General features: G+C 53.9%; 1 protein-coding gene across 1 annotated transcript in view; it reads left to right on the forward strand.

Annotated features, from left to right (window-relative positions):
* The first annotated feature begins 10,695 nt into the window (after window positions 1–10,695).
* PDGFRB (platelet derived growth factor receptor beta) overlaps window positions 10,696–18,221 on the forward strand; it is a 42,475-nt gene continuing 34,949 nt past the window's right edge. The window contains 1 exon segment of the mRNA XM_017875790.1: window positions 10,696–11,229. The gene's annotated coding sequence lies outside the window, so the exon portion shown is untranslated.

Consider the following 18,221-nt stretch of genomic DNA (forward strand, 5'->3'; position numbering starts at 1 on the left):
CCCCCCGCGCATGCTGGGCCCTGGAGCCGCCGCTGCCGGCCGCCCCGACGACGAGCAACCGCTCACCTGAACTCGCCTGTCCTGCCGCCGCGCCCGCCCCACCCAGGCCTTTTATAGCTCCGGGCCGCCCGCGGCCCCAGCCGAGGCGGGTTTGCATTTCAAAGCGGGGGGAAGCCTCCGGGCCGCGAATCAAAGGGGGAAACCCATCGGGGGCGGGGGGTTCAAAAGGAGACAAATTGCCGCCCCAAGCGGGAGGTGGACTGGCCAAGGCCTGGAGGGGGTGGGGGCGCGGAGGGCGCGTCTTGGGCGAGGGTGGAGGCCGCGCTGCGAGTGGAAATCTCTTGCCAGGGGGCGGCCTAGCGGCCTGAACACCTTGTCCTTCCAGTGGCCGCGTGGACGGCCCTGCAGCCCCATTTTACAGGTGGAGGAACAAGCACCCAGGGGCCAGGGGGATTCTTGGCCAACTTCACACAGTGACCAGCTTGAGGTGAGGGGCAACGCAGACTTCAAACAGGGCTCCGGTCTGTAGGAGCGCAGGTCCTTAATCTTTCGGCGGGGAGGGGTCACGACCCCTCTCGTCATGGAAGCTGTGGATGTTTTTCCCTGGGGAAATGCACATATGCACATACATACACGAGTGTTCTTTACAGTTGGGGGACTGCCTGGGTTGGCCTTCTAGAGAAAGTTCTCAAAAGGCAGAGTGTGTGTGTGTGTGTGTGTGTGTGTGTGTGTGTGTCTGTTGGGGGGGTCTTCTGGGGACATTACAGGAAACTTTTAGCAAATTATCTTGATGACCCTCTACCCTCCTTTTTTAATTGAGAAGTTTCAAGCATACACAAAAGTAGAATTGTATAATGAACTGCTGTGTACCCATCACCCCGCTTCAACAACTATTAAGGTTTTGTCACACTTATTTCATCTACTCCCCGCTTTTCTGAAGTATTTTAAAACAAATTCCAGACATCATGTCATTTTACCCCTACATACTTCAGCACGCATCTCTAAAATACATGGACATTTTCTTACATAATATGCCATTATCACATCTAGCAAAATTAACACAAATTCCTGGGTATTACCTAACACACAGTTCGTATTCAGAGTACTCCAATTGATTCAAAAATGTCTTTTTAGCAGTTGGTTTGTGTGAATCGGGATCCAAAAGCCCTGATCCGTTTATTATGGCTGGAGCCCCCTTGGGATTTTAAACGCATCACATGTTCCTCCACCCCATATTAAGGACTGGCAAACATTTCATAGCTACCTAAGGGGGAGTGGGGGATGGGAACACTTGAGGGGGTGTCAGTGAACTGGGAGTAGGGGCAAGGCTGAGGGATTTGGGGAAGGATGCATGAAGGACAGGGCTCTGGGTCAGGAAGTCAGGTGGGGTCCCTCCCCACAAGGGCTGTGTGCCAGGGAACTGTGCAGAAGCACCCTGTGGGATTGGATGGGCCCACATTTCCTGGGTTCCTCTCATTGTGCAGAGATGTGTGGTCCCCCAAAGAAGGTCAGAATCAGGGTCTTATCTGTTCAACCCGTCTCTCTCTTGGGTCACCATATTAGCTGAGGGCTGGTAGGTATCGTCTCAGGGCTGGGCAGATGTTTCGGGATCAGGACATAATTTGCTGGGCCTGGAGCAAAATAAAAAAATATAAGGTCCCTTGTTCGAAAATGATTAAAGATTTCAGGATGGTGGCAGCAGAGCATTCACCTGAGCCCAGGGCCCTTCCACACACTGGCCTCTGTGTGACTGCAATGGTGACCCGCCCAGGAAGCTGGCCCTGGTGAGACTCTTGCTCTTCTGGAGCTCTGGTATGTGATAGAGCCGGAGACTCAGCCAGCACAGGGCTCCTTCCACTTCCTGCTCAGAGGAACCCTTTCCATTGCACAGGTAGAAGCATTGAGGCTCAGAAAGGAAACGAGTAGTGCCCAGTGTTTGCAGCAAAATGAAGGCTGCTTGTAGGAGAGGGGAAGGGAGATCCTGGCTGTTGCTGACCGGGTGGAGCCCTTGGCTACCTTGCGGGAGCACATGGCTGTCCACATGTGTGCAGATCAGCACATGACACAGATGAGCACATGGCTGCCTCAGCAGGGAAGATCCCACTTTCCCAGGTCAGGAAGTGGATGCAGTGCTGAAATGTTTCTCAGAAGTCATCTGGAGCTCTGGGCTCTGCTTAGGACTCAAGTTTTCAAGGGATTGGTGGGAAATTGGCAAGTACACAGAGGAGGGAGAAGAGGCCCAAGAGGACTGAACTCCACTTTCTGAGCTGAGAGAACAGGGACTGCTTGGACTGAAGGAAGAGAAGACCTGGAGTGGGGTCTGAGTCTGGGGAGGAAGACAGGGTAGCCTTGGGACCTCAGGGAGGAAGCTGCAGGCTACAGATGTGGATTTCAGCCCATCCATACTTAAGAAAGTGCTCTGTTAGGGGCCATCTGTCAGGAAATGGGCTGTCATGAGAGAGAGTGAGCTCATCATCACAGGAGGTATGTAAGTGACTGCTGGAGGTCAGTCTCACGTTAGGGATGCTGGGGAAAGGATGCCTATCCTGGGGGAAGGGTGCTGTCTAGGTGCCCTCTACTTTCAAGAGTATGTTCTGTCAGGCCTAAATGGTAGGCTTAAAGTTGGAAAGGCATACAAATTCATTTCTTTATGTATTTATCCATTTGAAAAATATGTATTAACACATCTCCTTTGTGCTGACACTATGTTAGGTCCTGAGTGAGGCCCTGCCCTTGCAGTACTTACAGCTGGGGTCTGGTAGGTGTGGACAGGTATGAATCAAATAATCACAAATAAAGGTAAAGTTACATCTTGGCAAAGGCCAGGAATAGGGAGATTTGACCCAGAGGGAGGAGTCAGGGAAGCCTTGCAGGAGGAAGTGACATGTGAGTCAAGGCCCTGGGGAGTGGGGAAGGGCGGCAGGGGTCAAGGGTCAGTATGAACAGAGGCCCTGAGGCCCGAGGGGACACTTGTTCTCCTAGCACTGAAAGGCCAGTCTGGAGTGGTAGAGGCAAGAGAGGAGTCCGGCAAGGGACAGAACAGGCCCTGGTGGGACAAGCCTGATGAGGGTGTGGAAGGGTATTATGTAGGGGTTAGAGTGGCCGAGGGCAGTGGCGGGAAGACAGCTGTGGCTGGTGTGTGGAGAATGAGCCAGAGGAGAGGTGGGGCGCCAGAGAGCAGCAGGAAGCCAGGCAGGGGTCCAGGAGTGGTGGAGATGGTGGCCGGGGCTAGGTGGTGGCTGAGAGCTGGGGGCCAAAGCGGCAGTCCTTTCCCAGCAGAGAGCAAAGACTGTTTTCCTGATCAGGCAGAGGGCAGAGCCAGGGACCCCCAAGACCTGGGGAGCCCCTCCAGCTGCTCTGTGGTCCCCTCAGTAGTGTGCCCTCCTGGGGTGGATGTCCCTCCCACTCCACGGACACATCCTGGGTTGGGCCCCCACCCTTCCTGTGGATTCCCCTGTACTGGGCTTTCTGACTCCTAGCTCAGTTCTCTCTGAGAGTTCAGGGTTTGGTCCTTGACATTTTGCTGGAGTAATAATAACAACAATAGCACTGCTATGTATTAAGCATTTACTAAGTGCCAGGCATCATGTCAAGCCCTTTGCATGTGTTATCTCAGTTCCTCCTCATAGTAGCACAACGAGGTAGGGTTGATTGTTAGCCCAATTTTGCAAGGGAGGAAGCTGGAGCTCAGAGAAGCAAAGTCACCTGCCTGAAGTCACACAGAAGTCAATGTCCTAGCTGGAAGTTTTCTTTTCTTTCTTTCTTTTTTTTTTTTTTTTTTTTTTTTTTTTTTTTTTGAGACAGAGTTTCGCCCTTGTTGCCCAGGCTGGAGTGCAGTGGAGCAATCTCGGCTCACTGCAGCCTCCGCCTCCTGGGTTCAAGCGATTGTCCTGCCTCAGCCTCCCAAGTAGCTGGGATTACAGGTATCTGGCACCATGCCCGGCTAATTTTATGTTTTTAGTAGACACAGGGTTTCTCCATGTTGGTCAGGCTGGTCTCGAACTCCTGACCTCAGGTGATCCATCCACCTTGGCGTCCCAAAGTGCTGAGATTACAGGCGTGAGCCACCATGCCCAGCCAAAGTTTTTATTTCTTCTACATCTGGCCCCCGCTGCCAGGATAGTGAGCTGTGTGTGCCTCCCTGCCCCCTAGTTTGTTAGTTGGGATTTTGCTTAAACAAATAGCTGGTTCCTCTTCCTCCTCTGACTTCTTCATGCAAAAAAGCCTCCGCTCTCCCTTCGCCCTCACCCCTAGGTGGACCCCCTATAGAAGTCCTGAGCCAGTCCTGATGTGGCACCCCCAGTTTCCCTCCAACCAGGACACTGTAACCTTGTTTAAATGACCCAGGCTGAGAGTCTGAAATTGCAGGTCTTCCCACCTTGGCTTCTGACTCGCCTTGTGACCCTGAGCCCCTGGGCCTCAGTCTCCCGCTGTGCTCACTGGGACTGGGATAGCAGTCCAGTGTGGCTCTGTGTGTGGAGAAGGCCCTGTCTACCCTGTCTTGTGGGCAGCCTCTTCCTCTCTGACATCCCCTGCCCCTGGGAGTGGCTGTTTATTGGACCCCTCCTTCTTCTGACTCCCAGGTAGGCCCCTCTTTCCCCTGGAAGCCCTCCCTACAGGCTGCTCTCACACACCCCGCCAGGGCCTCCTGGGGTGGGGCACAGAGCTGATGGCCTCATAAAGATCTTAGTGATAACTTGGTTTTTCAATCAGGTTTATGGCCCTAGAAGAGACAAGTTTCTGGGCTCAGCTTTCTGTTGGAAATAGTTTGCCTAAGAGAAGTTGGTGGGCACCAGGGCCAGTGTTAGGCCCACTGCGCCACACCGCCAGCCTCTTGAAGTTCTCTCTGGACTGTAGTCCAAGAGCTTTGGACTGGAGGCCCGTCCCAGCCAAGCCTCAGTCTCGTTCTGTGACCTTGGACACGTTAACTCCTCTCTCTGAGTCCCTGCTTCCACCTCAGAATCGGGGATCTTAATTCCTGCTCTGCCCACCTCCAGGTAGGGACAGATGCGGGGAGGGGGGGGGGGCTCCTGTGAGGCATCTTTGCCTTCCAGAAACCTCTCTCCTCCCAATGCCTTTCTTCTCCTCCTACCCCTCCAGGGGCTGGGGGCGCCACCTGCTGGCACTCCTGGGTACTGCTGGAGGACTCACCAGACGGTTGTTGCCTTGTCTCAGTAATGCCCAGATGCCACTGATTGTCCTAGGGAAACAGAGGTGTAGGGAAGCGTGGCAGACCCCAGGACACAGACACTTAGGTAGCAGAGGTGATGCTAGAACCGGAGGCCCAGGGCATAGATGTCCTTATCGGAGGAGCACTGTGTGTGACCCACTGTGCAGAGGATACAGAGGCCAGGGAAGGAAAAGGGCCATACTGTGAGTCAAGTGGCCACACACAGGCTGGGATCCAGAAGCCCAGACTCCCTGTTGAGATGCATTCCTGCAGCCTCTCAGGTGGATAAAGAGTTGGGGGCAGCACGGAGCAGGTGTGTGTGTGCACGCAGAGTTCAGTTCATGATCGGCCACTGCAGCCTCCACACTCACCCCCTGCCTCCCTCCTGCCCTCTTTAGTACATCCTCTGCAGTGCACCTTGGTGACCTGGTCTCATCAGTCCCCTGTTTAAAATCCTGCAGTGGCCCCTACTGACCCTCAGGATAAAAGTCAGACTCCCTCGGGCCCACAAAGCCCTGATGCCTGGCCACTGACCACCTCTCCTACCTTCCACCCCACTCTGCCCGCTCTCTGCCTCAACCATTCTTTTCTCTTTGTTCAAACACATCAAGATCTCTCTGGCCTCCAAGCTTTTGCAAATGCTTTTCCCCCTGCCTGGAACACTGTTCCTACTCCTGCATGTGTGTGGCCTCACAGGCCTGTTTCCTCCCCACAGAAGTCCTACTGTACCTGAACAAGAACTCCCATCCACCCAGCTCATTATTCTGTCTCTTTCGTCTCACTCATCACAATTTAATATTATTAATTTGTGGTTTCCTTGGTGTTTGCTTATGAACTCTGTGAGGACAGGGCACATAGTAGGTCCTCAATTAACTTCTATCACATGGATGGATGGTTGGAGAAACAGTTATCTTAGTGATAACCGGATGTTAGACAGAGAGGCCCCACCGTAAGCCTGCTGTATGCCCTCAAAAAGGTTCTAGTGCTCTCCGGACCTTAGGAGCCAGCACATCCAGTGAAGGTGAGGGCCCTGCTCTTCCAGGGATCTGTGAGCCATCTGCATGTACCAGATGAACACATTTCAGTTGCCCACGGTCCTGGGGCACTGAAAGGGAGGCCAGCAAGGGGGTGGGGAGAGGCTGAATGGGCAGTGTCTTGAAGCCTTTATCTCCTGGGATCCTGGCAGGCCTCGGTGGCTACAGTCTGGCTCAGTAAGACAGTCCTAGGAATCTAGGGAGGGGATGTGGCCCAAGGCCCCTACTGGTCCTTTGCCCACTCAGAAAGCCACTACACTGAGTGTCCAAGAGGTAGGGGGACAGTTCCCACTCTGTGCCCCTCTGGCTCCCCAGCCACAGGCACAGGGATCTACCTGCTCTGCTCAGGGCGCGCATGGGTGGAAGGATCTGGGCTGGGGATCAGGAGTCCTATATTCTAGCTTCCCTCACTCCTACCGTGAACCTCAGACGAGTTCCCTCCACTCTCTGGGCCTCAGTTTCCATGCCAGCAGAAGGGACACATCTTAGGGCCCTGACGTCTAAGATGACTGTGTTAGCGCCTGGGATATGTGTGCTGCTTCCTCATCACCCCCCTCCCCCACCCCACAACCCTGCCTGGGGAGCCTGGGAGTGGGGGCAGAGCCGGGAGCGTGGGAGAGCCAGATGTGGTGGCCGCTGGCCTGCCTGAGTGAGGACTGAGCAGCCTCCTGGGAATTCTCCCACTCAGGCTCCCTTTCCGGTTCCCTCCCCCTGCCCCACTGAGAGCTGCAGCTTCCGCTCTGACAAGCGTGGGTGTGTGGGGGGTCTTAGCACAGGGGTCTGTTCAGCCTGGTTCCCTCCTCTGGGGAAGAGCATGGGCCTATGAGTCTAGAAAAGAAAGCCGCGATTCCAGTCCCAGTCTGTGGCTGAAACATCACAAGGCCTTGCACAAGTTCCTTTCCATCACTGGGCTCAGTCATACTGGCTGTGAAATGAGCATGTTGGTGAGCTCCCCTCCAGCCCTGATGGTGGACTTCTATGACAGCAGCTCTTGGTAACACCTGAGGATCAGTCGCCTTTTTTTTTTTTTTTTTGAGATGGAGTTTCACTCTTGTTGCCCAGACTGGAGTGCAATAGTGCGATCTCAGCTCACCGCAACGTCTGCCTCCCGGGTTCAAGCAATTCTCCAACCTCAGCCTCCCGAGTAGCTGGGATTACAGACATGCACCACCACACCCGGCTAATTTTGTATTTTTAGTAGAGATGGGGTTTCTCCATGTTGGCCAGGCTGGTCTCAAACTTCCGACCTCAGGTGATCCGCCGGCTTCAGCCTCCCAAAGTGCTAGGATTACAGGCGTGAGCCACTGTACCGGCTGGATCAGTCACCTTTTGTGGCACTTTCTTGTTTTGCTTGAGGGCTAGACAAAATGCCTGTGGGCATGGCTTATTCAGGTCTCTCCATAACCCCGTGAGGTAGGCACGTGTGTCCCCATTTCACAGTTGAAGGTACTGAGGCTCAGAGAGCTCAGGTAATATCATCACCCAGCGTCACATGGCTGGGAAGTGGTGGAGCTGGGTTGGAGCTGCCAACATCAGAGTCCAGACATTTAACTCTTGACTGTGCCACTGTGCTGTGGGGGAGGGCGGTGTGGAACTCTAAGGCCCAGAGCCCCACTCTCCCACTGCACCCCCATCCCAGTCCACCTCAGGCAGGGCTCCCCACATTCCATGCTCTGCCCACCCACTGTCAGCCCAACCTTCCCCAAGACAGCCTTGTCCGAGGCTGTACTGGGATCCCCATATCTGGGCAGGTGTGAGGATGCTCATAGCTTATCCTGTCCACAGTGGGGCTGGGGGCCACGCTGACCACCCCAGGGTGATGATGCTGCACTGCCCATGTGACCTGTCCATTGCCCCTGAAGGCAGAGTGCACAAGGGGAATCCAAGACCCAGAAAAGGGAGGGCTTGGCCCAGGGAGACACAGTGATGAAATGCTGCTCGAATGAGGGAACTCACTATTTCAGTAATAACACTTCCAGGCAATGTACTAAGTCCTTTGTACAAATCAAAGAGTCTTATGAATCAGTCTTTGACTTATCTCCATTTTCCAGAGGAGGAAACCAAGGCCCAGGAGTTTAAGTGACTTGCCTAAGCTCATGTAGCTTGAAACTGGAGCAGCTGGGATTCAAACCCAGCTCTATCTGTAGCTCTCCAACCTCCTCTCTCAATCATGACACTTTTGCCTCAATTGTCCTGTCCTTGGCGAGTGCCCTGGGGTGCTCCCTATAGCTCTGCGCCTCCCACCCATATCTCAGTTGAAAGGAGGAATGACAGTCCTGGTGCCCACCAAGGGTTAATGGTGGTAGGGGCTAAGTAATTCCAGATGGGCCTCAGGACGGCTGGGCTGGCCGGAAACTGGAGGCCGCCAGCTTCTCAGGGGAGCCACCGCCAACTGCCCCTCCCCTCTGTGCTGCATCTCTGGCCCCCAGCTGTACCCCTGCCCTAGGGCCCACCAACCTCCTCTCCCTTACTAGAGTCCCGCTCTAAGGGAAATTGCAGACAGACCATCCCAAAGGCCTTGTAGCATAGTGAGTCCACACCTGTTATGCACAGATAGGGAAACTGAGGCTCAGGAAGGGCAAGGGACCTATTCAAGGTCTCCCAATAAGTCTGTGGCTGGGTCTTCTGACTCCCAGACTAGCTTCTTTGGGGTTTAGGGGTTGGTGTGTCTCCTGGCTTCCCCCAGGCTGGCCAGGCTGCAGAGGGTCAGCCAAGGCTTCAGAGGTGAATGGCCCAGGCAGATGCTAGGAGGGGAGTCGTAAATTTCTGATGGAGTCTTTGGGCACAAGAAATCCCTGTGCAAGCCTGACCTTGTGGCCTGTAGGATCTTTTCACATTCCCCTATAACCTTGCTGCCACAAAGACCCGGCCAGGCCCCCTCTCTTGGGGTACTCTTTTGGTCCCCAACCCGTGGCAGGGAGCCAGTGTGAGAACACTTCTCCTTCCATATGGTCCAGCCCAGATGCTCTGCTGGGCAATCCCGACTGAGACTAGACCAAGCAATGATTGCAAGATTGTTGACTGTGGTGAGCATGGAATTCCAGCTCAGGCAAATCCCCTGCTCTGTGAACAGGGGCCTGGGGGAAGCTGAGGAGGAAAGACTTAGTGGCGCAGAGGGAAGAGTGGAAGGAGGGCAGAGCCGGCCTCTACCTGTGTTACCTGGGACACCTTTCTTCACCCTCTGGAATTCAGTTACCCCGTGTGTACAGTAGTGGGAGCAGGGGTGGTGAGCCCACTCTATATGCCCTTCTAAAATAATGCCCTTTGGCATCTGAGGGTTAGGAGTCCGTAACTGGAGATGTCTTCTGATCTGAGAAGCTAAGCATGGAAGAAGACACTCAGCCGGGGGAACTGAAGGAGTCTTGGCAGACCCTGGTGGGAAAGAAGAGCCAGAGAATGGAAATGGAACAAAACAGATCCTCAAAAGTATCTTGTTGAGTGACTGAATGAAAGAGCCACAGGGGGAACCTAGGAAGAAAGCAGGGCAGGGGTTCATCTACACTGGAATGGGGGTCTTGGATTGGGGTCAGATGACTTATGTCTCTTCCATCATGTGACTCATGAGACCTAGTTCTGCCCCAGCTCTGCCATTGCTGTGTAAGCTTGGGAAGCTTATTTTGCTCTTCTGGGCCTCAGTGTCCCCATCTGTAAAATGGGGCAAATAATCCTCTCCTTGCACCCCAGGGACCTTGAGACGCGAAAAGGAGTGTATCTGTCAATATCCAGAGATATCCGATCTGTGCTGGATGACCTTGACCAAATCACGTTCCCTCTCTGCGCCAATTCACTCCTGGGCCTTGGTTTGTCCTTCGGAAAAATGGCTGATCATCTTGGAGGATCTTTCCATCTCCTCCACGTCACCTCTTCTCAGCAGTGCTCTCTGATTCTCTCAGGCCTCCATTAGGGGTCCCTCTAAATGCACTGTCAGCCTCCTGTCTGCCCACCGGGCACCTGCTTGCCCAGTGAATATCTCGCTCACTAGCCTGGGTGCTTCTGAGGTCAGGACCATGTCTTGCTCTGTCCCCGGCACTCAGTACAGTGTTAGAACACAGTAAGCACTCAGTATGCTTGCTCAATGAATGAAGGTTGACTGAATCAACCATAGAGATTATCAGAGTCTCCTTTACAGATGGGGAAACTGAGGCACTGAGAAATGACTCTCCCTGGGTGCCATGGCAAGGGGAGGCAGCCACCCGAGATGGGCATCGGGCAAGTGGGGTCCAGGCCACTCTTTGACAAAAGTGACTCAGCGGCTGGTGGCTGGCGTGGGCTGTGGAATTTTTAAGCATCCCCTCACATCCTGAGAGAACCGGCGACGGGAGGGAGTAAGCAGAGGGAAAAGAAGAAAAACAAGAAACTTGGGGGAAAAGAAAGAGAGAGGGGAAAAAAAACCTGAAATTGAAAACAGACGCACGCGTCCACCCTCCCTGCCCCACCGCCCCCCTTCTCCCAGCTGGGCCAATCAGAAGCCGCCCTGCAGCCTTTCCCCCAAAGTGGCGGGGGAAGGCGGGGTGGGGCATGGAAGCCCACAGTGGTGTGAGCTCCTGAGGCTGCCAGCAGCCAGCAGTGACTGCCCGCCCTATCTGGGACCCAGGATCGCTCTGTGAGCAACTTGGAGCCAGAGAGGAGATCAACAACGAGGAGGAGAGAGCCGGCCCCTCAGCCCAGCTGCCCAGCAGCAGCCTGCGCTCGCCCTGCCCAACGCAGACAGCCAGACCTAGGGCGGCCCCTCTGGCGGCTCTGCTCCTCCCGAAGGATGCTTGGGGAGTGAGGCGAAGCTGGGCCGCTCCTCTTCCCTGCAGCAGTCCCCTTCCTCCATCCCTCTGTTCTCCTGAGCCTTCAGGAGCCTGCAACGGTCCTGCCCGGCCTTCTACCCAGCTGTTACCCACTGTGGGACTAGCAGTCTTTCTGATAACAGAAACTCCAAACTTGATAACAGGGAGAGGGCAGTAAGGAGGACTTCCTGGAGGGGGTGACTGTCCAGAGCCTGGAACTCTGCCCACACCAGAAGCCATCAGCAGCAAGGTAAGCACTGGAAAAAGTGGGAACGCCAGCCGCATGCCCTGTCCCTTTGCCCTAGCCTGCATCTCTTTGAGTAGGCGAAAAAAAAAAAAAAAAAGGAAGACATTTTTAACAAAACCAGATGAGAGGAGGCTGGGAGACTGGGTGATGTCAGGGTTGGAGGAGCCAGTTTTCTCCTTTCCCCTGCTCTGGGGTGAGTGGCCTCCACCTCATCATCCCTGCTGCCCCTGCCTTCATCAAAAACCCTCAGGGGTTTCTGGGTGCTGAGTGGGGCCTCCAAAGCACAGCACAGTCAATGGAGAGTGGGGAGAGCTGGGAGGAGTGGGAGAGGGGAATTGGAAGAAGGGTACACAGAAAGCAGGGGACTGGGGACCTCAGGACCATAGCTGCTATTCCTCCGCCCAAGCCTTGTTTCTGAGAATCAGTCTGGCTTTAGGCCAGTCAGCCACCAGGCAACCTTTGGGGATTCAAATGGATTTGCAAATTTTCTAGATTCCTAAGATATCCTTCTAAACCCCCAGCAGCTAGAAAAGTTTGAGGGCTAGGAAAGTTCAAGGGCGATGGGGGGCCATGGCAACCCCCTAGCGGTCATGCTGCTGGGGCTGGGGCTGGGGCTGGGACCTGATTGTCAGATCTGGGGGGCTCCTCTGTGAAGAAGGGATCAGCCAGTGGGCCATTTCCTTTGGTCCCAGGCAGCTGCTCAGGCCTCCTCGTTGTCCTCCCTCCTTCTGGACTCTACTCCTTCTCCATGCCATTCTAAAGCATAAATCCGATCACACCACTTCCCTGCCCAGGATCCGCCTATGGCTCCCCAGTGCCTGGAGAAACTCCCAGCTCCTAACAGAGGCTGCCACTGCTTGACACTTACTGCACGCCGCGACTGTGCTGAGTGCTTTATGAGACTGATCTCATGTAATGCTCACCAGCAACCCCAGAGGCAGCGACTGTTTTTACCTCCGTTTTATACATGGAGAATCTGAGGCTCAGGCAGCCACATAACTGTAACCACACAGCTAGTAAGTGGCACAACCTGGAGAGGTTGGAATCTCCCTGTGCCCCATTACTCCAGACTTGGGCCTTTTGTTCCCGCCAGTCAGATCCCAGAATTCCCAGAAGGAATGCACACCATCCTGCTTGTGGGCATTTGCCCTCCCTCTTCCCCCTTCCTGGAATGCCCTTCCTCATCACTTTTCTTTCAGGGATATTCCGTACTCCACCTCTTCCAGGCAGCCTTCCCAGGTTCTTCCTGTCTTCCAAGTGCTAGCCATGCACTTTGTGCTGAATCCATGTTACTTGGCCCTCCCCTGTTGGTGATCTGTTTATGTTCTGTTTGTTCATCAGAGATTGTTCAGGCCCCAGCAGCAGACCTGAGGCTGCACTTTCTGCTGGGGAAAGGTTTAAGGTTTCCCCATCCTGTGCTCTGCCCCCAGTGCCCAGCCCTGGATAGGCAGTGGGACTGAGAAAGTGTCCTGGTGAAAGGAAGGAGGAGCTCACTGAAGACCTTCTGCTCCCAAGTGTGAGACTAGAACCCAGGCCTCCAGCCTTCTCACAGGTGCCCTTCCAGGACCAGGCGGCATTTCTCCATTGCAAGCAGGGAGGAGTATGTCTGCTTCCCTCTGTGACCTCCTGATTGCACAGAGGCCTCTAGTGACAAGTTCTGAAGTCACGCAGTCCTCCCCTGTCTCCAAGCGGGAGACCCAGAAGCCATAGCCTTCAGGGACATACAGTCCCTGAACACCTACCTCATGCAGGCATAGAGCCTGGTACCTCACACACCTTGGAGTCCTCATGGCAAGTTTTTGAAATCAGTGTTACTACCTCCTTTTTGTAGATGAGGAAGCTGAGGTCTGGAGAGGCTAAGTGACTTTCCCAGGGCCATACGGTAGGTCGAGGTGGTGTTTAGGCTGAAGTGTGCCTGACTCTAAATGCTTACCTCGTGCTCTCCGGGAAGCTCCTAGTCAGAGGGAAGAATCTCCGTCCTCCTGCAGAGCCTGCTCCTGGCTTCAGCACCTTCTCCAGCAGAAAGTGCAGCCTCAGGTCTGACTGCTCCAAGGTCTGCCCAGGCCCTGGCTTAGTCCTGAGAGAGGAAGGAGACCATCTGGTCAGCACCCTCCTCCCAGACAGCAGTTATCAGCAGCCCCCCTCCTCTGTGGGAAGAAGAGCTGGGACTTATAATTGCCCGCAGATGTGGGACAGGCAGCGGAAAGCACGGTGGATCCAGAGTCAGGAGACCCAGTGCTTGCCCTGGCTTGATACAAATCCACCGTGTGGCTAACCTCAGACCCCCCACATCCCATCTCTGGGCGCCTTCCACAGCTGGAAGGCAGCGAGTGCTGTGGGTAAACAGCACCAGGCTTGGGCATCAGATGACTATGCACTGACCCCGAGCCAGTTTCTGGCTGACTGTGTGACCCTGGGACAGCACCTTGCCTCTCTGGGCCTCAATCTCCTTCTCTGTGAGCAGCAGGACTGTGTGTGGGCTCCGTGAGACAACAGCATTGGCAAGGTGCTTACCACAGTTCCTGCACTTCACAGCTGGACCTCTGGCCACTGACTGGGAGAGCCACTGCTCTCCCAGCCTCCTGCATTGGAACACTGGGTTATGAAATTAGTCTACAATCTACAAAAGGCTCTGCCCGTGGAAGGGACCTGGACATCACGTATGTTCCAAAGATCCGTGTCCATCCTCCAGGCACGGGCCACAGTCTGACTCTGAGACCAGCCGCCTCCTAGGCTAAAGGAGGGTGCTGTGGGCATTTGCTCAGAACAGGCTGCTGCTCAGTGCAGTGGGGAGGGAGAAAGGGATGAAAAGGTCTTCTGAAATGCCCACCCATTTCTTGCATATGATTCAGAACCCAGTGGGCAGTGGGTTCTTGGAATGGGAATCTTTTTTCAGTGCCCCCCTGTCTTCTGACCCACAGTGGTTGGAGGGAAGGGAAGGGGTGTTGGGCCCCTTCCCAGGGTCAGGGTTTGTAGCACCTCAGCTAGGAAGCAGTGTGAGCAGGATTATATAACAGGAGCCAACCTGTTCTTAGTACTTTCTGTGTCTACTTCAATTGTGCTTTACATCATTACCTCAGAGTTGCTGCTGTATTCCTCAGCTCTTGGAACATACAGGGCATTCAAGATGTTCTTAATAAATACTGGATTAATTTAACCATCAAGGCTGGGCACGGTGGCTCACACTTGTAATCCTAGCACTTTGGGAGACCGAGGTGGGTGGATCACCTGAAGTCAGGAGTTTGAGACAAGCCTGGCCAATATGGTGAAACCCCATCTCTACTAAAAATACAAAAATTAGCTGGATGTGGTGCATACACCTGTAATCCCAGCTACTGGGAAGCTGAGGCACTAGAATCGCTTGAACCCAGAAGGCGGAGATTGCAGTGAGCCTGAGCGACAGGGCAAGACCAAGACTATGTCTCAAAAAAAAAAAAAAAAAAAAAAAAAAAAAAAAAATTAACCTCCACTACAAAATTAAGTCTATAAAGCTCTTCCGCACTTTTTTTTTTTTTTTTTTTGAGATGGAATCTTACTCTGTTGCCCAGGCTGGAGTGCAATGGTGCGATCTTGGCTCACCGCAACCTCCGCCTCCCAGGCTGAAGTGATTCTCCCGCCTCAGCCTCCCAAGCAGTTGGGATTATAGGTGCCTGCCACCATGCCTGACTAATTATTATATTTTTAGTAGAGATAGGGTTTCACTATGTTGGCCAGGCTGGTCTCGAACTACCTGACCTCAGGTGATCCGCCCACCTCAGCCTCCCAAAGTGCTGGGATTACAGGCGTGATCCACCGCGCCCGGCTAAACTCTCCCCATTTTACAGGTGAGAAAGTGCACAGAGTCAGTTGCCTAAAGTCCCACAGCTCAGAAGTGGCAGAGCTGGGATTTGCACCTGGGTGTTTCTGACTCCAGATCCCCTTGATGAGAGGCTGGATGGGGCCTGGGATGCCCCTGGGGATCCAGTGTAAACCCTGAGAATGTGCCTCAGCTGTGGAGGGCCTCAGCATTCCAGAGGTAGTCATCAGACCTTAGAACCCTATGGGACTGTGAGCAAGTCGTTCCCTCCTGGGGCCTCAGTTTTCCCGTCAGTCAAACAAGGAGGTTGACCCAGATGATGGTAAAGCTTTCTTCCAGCCCTACAACAATTTCAGGATTCCAAGCCACGCCAGCCAGATTGGCAACTGCACAAGCCTTGCTGTGTACTCAGGGATCATGCATATTTAACTTCACAATGAAAGGGTTTTTTTCTTACGCTTTCTCTACACATTACAGAAAGAGGTCAGGATCAATGACCACTAATGGAAAACTTTAACCTGCAATAACAAGGAGGAACTTTCTGACGATTAGTGTGGCCCCTTAATGTACTCAGTTTTGTGAGGAGCTCAGAGGGCTCCCACAGAGCCCACATGCCCATTTTCCTGGGATACTGAGCAGGGAGGGTCGGAGAGGTGGGCCCACTAGGGGCTGTGTGTGGATGCTGTAACCCTTAGGTCTCTTCCAGTGCTGAGTTTTCGAACCTCATATGCTCTAATTTCAAGAGGAAGCAAGACTTGGGCCCAGATGAGTGATGGGATCCAGAGGTGAGGGGAGTAATGGATGCAGGGACCTACCTCTGGTGGGAGTGGGTGTGAAATTCGCATACTTGTTGCTTCCAGTGTAGAAGCCCACCTCACATCCCTCCTGAGCCCTCAGGCATCCTCAGGATAAAGACTTCCTGAACCTCCAAGCCCTGGCCCCAGAGCCCTCCCTGCGCCCGACCCCCACATCTACCAGATGCTTCCTGGGGCAGCCCACCCCCAGCCTGGTGCAGGAGGCTGAAAATCAAGGTGTATTGCTTTAACCGAATTAAAATTCTCTCCTCTCCTCAGTTCACATCAGGGCTGTTTGATGTCTCAGGTGCCCAGAACCTTTTATCTGCCAGAGGTACCAGCTTCTCCGCCCTGTGATGGAGAGGGCTGTCCCTTGGGAGGGTCAGGGGATCTGAAAGTTCCTGAATGTCAGAGATGAAAAGGACTTTTGGGGGTCACCTGGTTCAACTGCTTTATTGTATGGATGGGAACTAAGGTCCAGAGAGGGGAGGGGTTGCACATAAGGTCCGTGCAGATCATTGGTGATGACGCTGAGCCTGGGACCTGGGCTTGCCTTTGCTCCACCACAGGTACCGGGTCTTTCCCATCTCTCTGAAGGCCTGGAGAGACCCAACTCCACCTCTGTGGTTCAGGGCTCAGCCTCCAGGTCTCTCTGGACAGAGTATGGGCTGAAAAGGAGCAAAGCCATCCCAACAAGAGATGGGAATCTTCCTGGGTGGTTTGCTGGACCCCCGAGCCTTTGGCCACACCACTTCTTCATTCTAATCATAGTTTCCTCTTATAATAAAGTGGGGAGAAGCCAAGGGAGAAGCTTAGTGACCCCCAGAGGTCCATCCAGCTCTGCCCTTAGCCCCTGAGAGTTCCTGCCATGCTTCTTGTGGCTGTTTTACCACATCCTCTTTGCTGCTGCTCTGTTACCTTCCCTTCTGAGAAGTGGAAACCCAAGGGCAGTGACACCACCAGCTTCTCCACTTCTGAGGCTGAGCCTCACTGGGTATAGGGTGGGGTGGGGTTTCCAGTTAGCCCTAGGGGGGCAAGACTCAGCTTTCTAAACATGTCACAGAAGCCCTGGCCCCTCCTGACCCCGAGCACTGAAGGTGCAGGTGTGACCTGGTGGACTGTGGGCGGCTCCCATCTCACCTGTACTTGTGTTCTTATCAGTTTCCAACCCGGGGTCTATCTGCTGAATGGATAGTGAAATGGTCACTAGACAAATAAATGCATGTAGAGATGCATAAATGGATTGGTGGGTGGGTGGATGGATGGCTGGATGGATAAATGGATAGAGACAGACAGATGGCCTCCCCTTTAGTCCAGGGCACAGAAATGACTTCATGAGCACTCATCCTCCTGAGGGCCCCATGCTTAGAAGGGCCTGTGTTTGGTTTAATGCTCTGCAGTCATCATCTTGAAATTGTTAATAATTTTTAACAAAGAGCCCTGCATTTCCATTTTGTGCTTGCCCCACAAATTATGTAGCTGGTCCTGCCAGGGAGTTCAGGCTGGGTTTGGGACGACTTCATCCCCAAAAGCAGCCTTGCTGCCTCCACTGTCCCCATTCTAATCCACAGCCTCCCACTAAATGACAGCCTGCTGGTGTCATCCTCCTGCGTGGAGGCCCCCTCCCCACAGTGCCTGGAGTTACAGCATTGCCCTGCCCAGCCAGCAGCTACTACCTGCCATCACTATCAACGCCTTGGAAAGTTGGTGTGTCCAGAGCAAATCCTCACACAGCGCCACAGACCTTTCCTGAAGTCTCCCTGCCTCCTTCCCTGGCCTCCTGCTGCCTCCTTCCCTGGCCATCACTTACCTGTTTGCTGAAGAGCCCCAGTTTCTAGCGCACAGATCTCTCCCTGCCATTTCTCCCAGATGCCTTGCCATCTCTCACAGAGCCCTGGCAGTACCTTTCCCTGGCATCATCTGCCAAAAAACTCAAGAAACCCTGGAGGCCTAGCTCAAGGCCACCTCCCTCAGGAAGCCATACCCCGTCTCCCCACTGGAGTAATCATATACTCATATTAGCTACCATTTACTGGGCACCTATGATGTGCCAAGCGCTGTGCGTCATCATCTCTGGCTCCCCCGCTAGCAATGGAAAAGGAGGTCTCCCATGCCATTTCCCAGGAAACTGAGACTCAGACAAGTTAAACTCAGAGAGGTCACCCAGTTACGAGGTGGTAGAACTGGGACTTGGACCCAGGAGTAAGTGGCTTCCAGCTGGAACCACTGGTCCCAGCCTGGCAGGGCTCCCATGCCATTTCCCTGCCCTGGATGGCATCAGGCTCAGCCTGTTGACTTCAGAGTGTCATATGTCTGTTCTGCCCTCACCAGCTCATCCCCATCACCTCCCTGGAAGGAAAGAGTCACCACTGCCTGCCCATGCCAGTTCCCTAGCCTAGTGAATT

The sequence above is a fragment of the Rhinopithecus bieti genome, unplaced genomic scaffold (assembly GCF_001698545.2).
Source record: "Rhinopithecus bieti isolate Rb0 unplaced genomic scaffold, ASM169854v2 scaffold_7673, whole genome shotgun sequence".
Taxonomy (NCBI): Eukaryota; Metazoa; Chordata; class Mammalia; order Primates; family Cercopithecidae; genus Rhinopithecus; species Rhinopithecus bieti.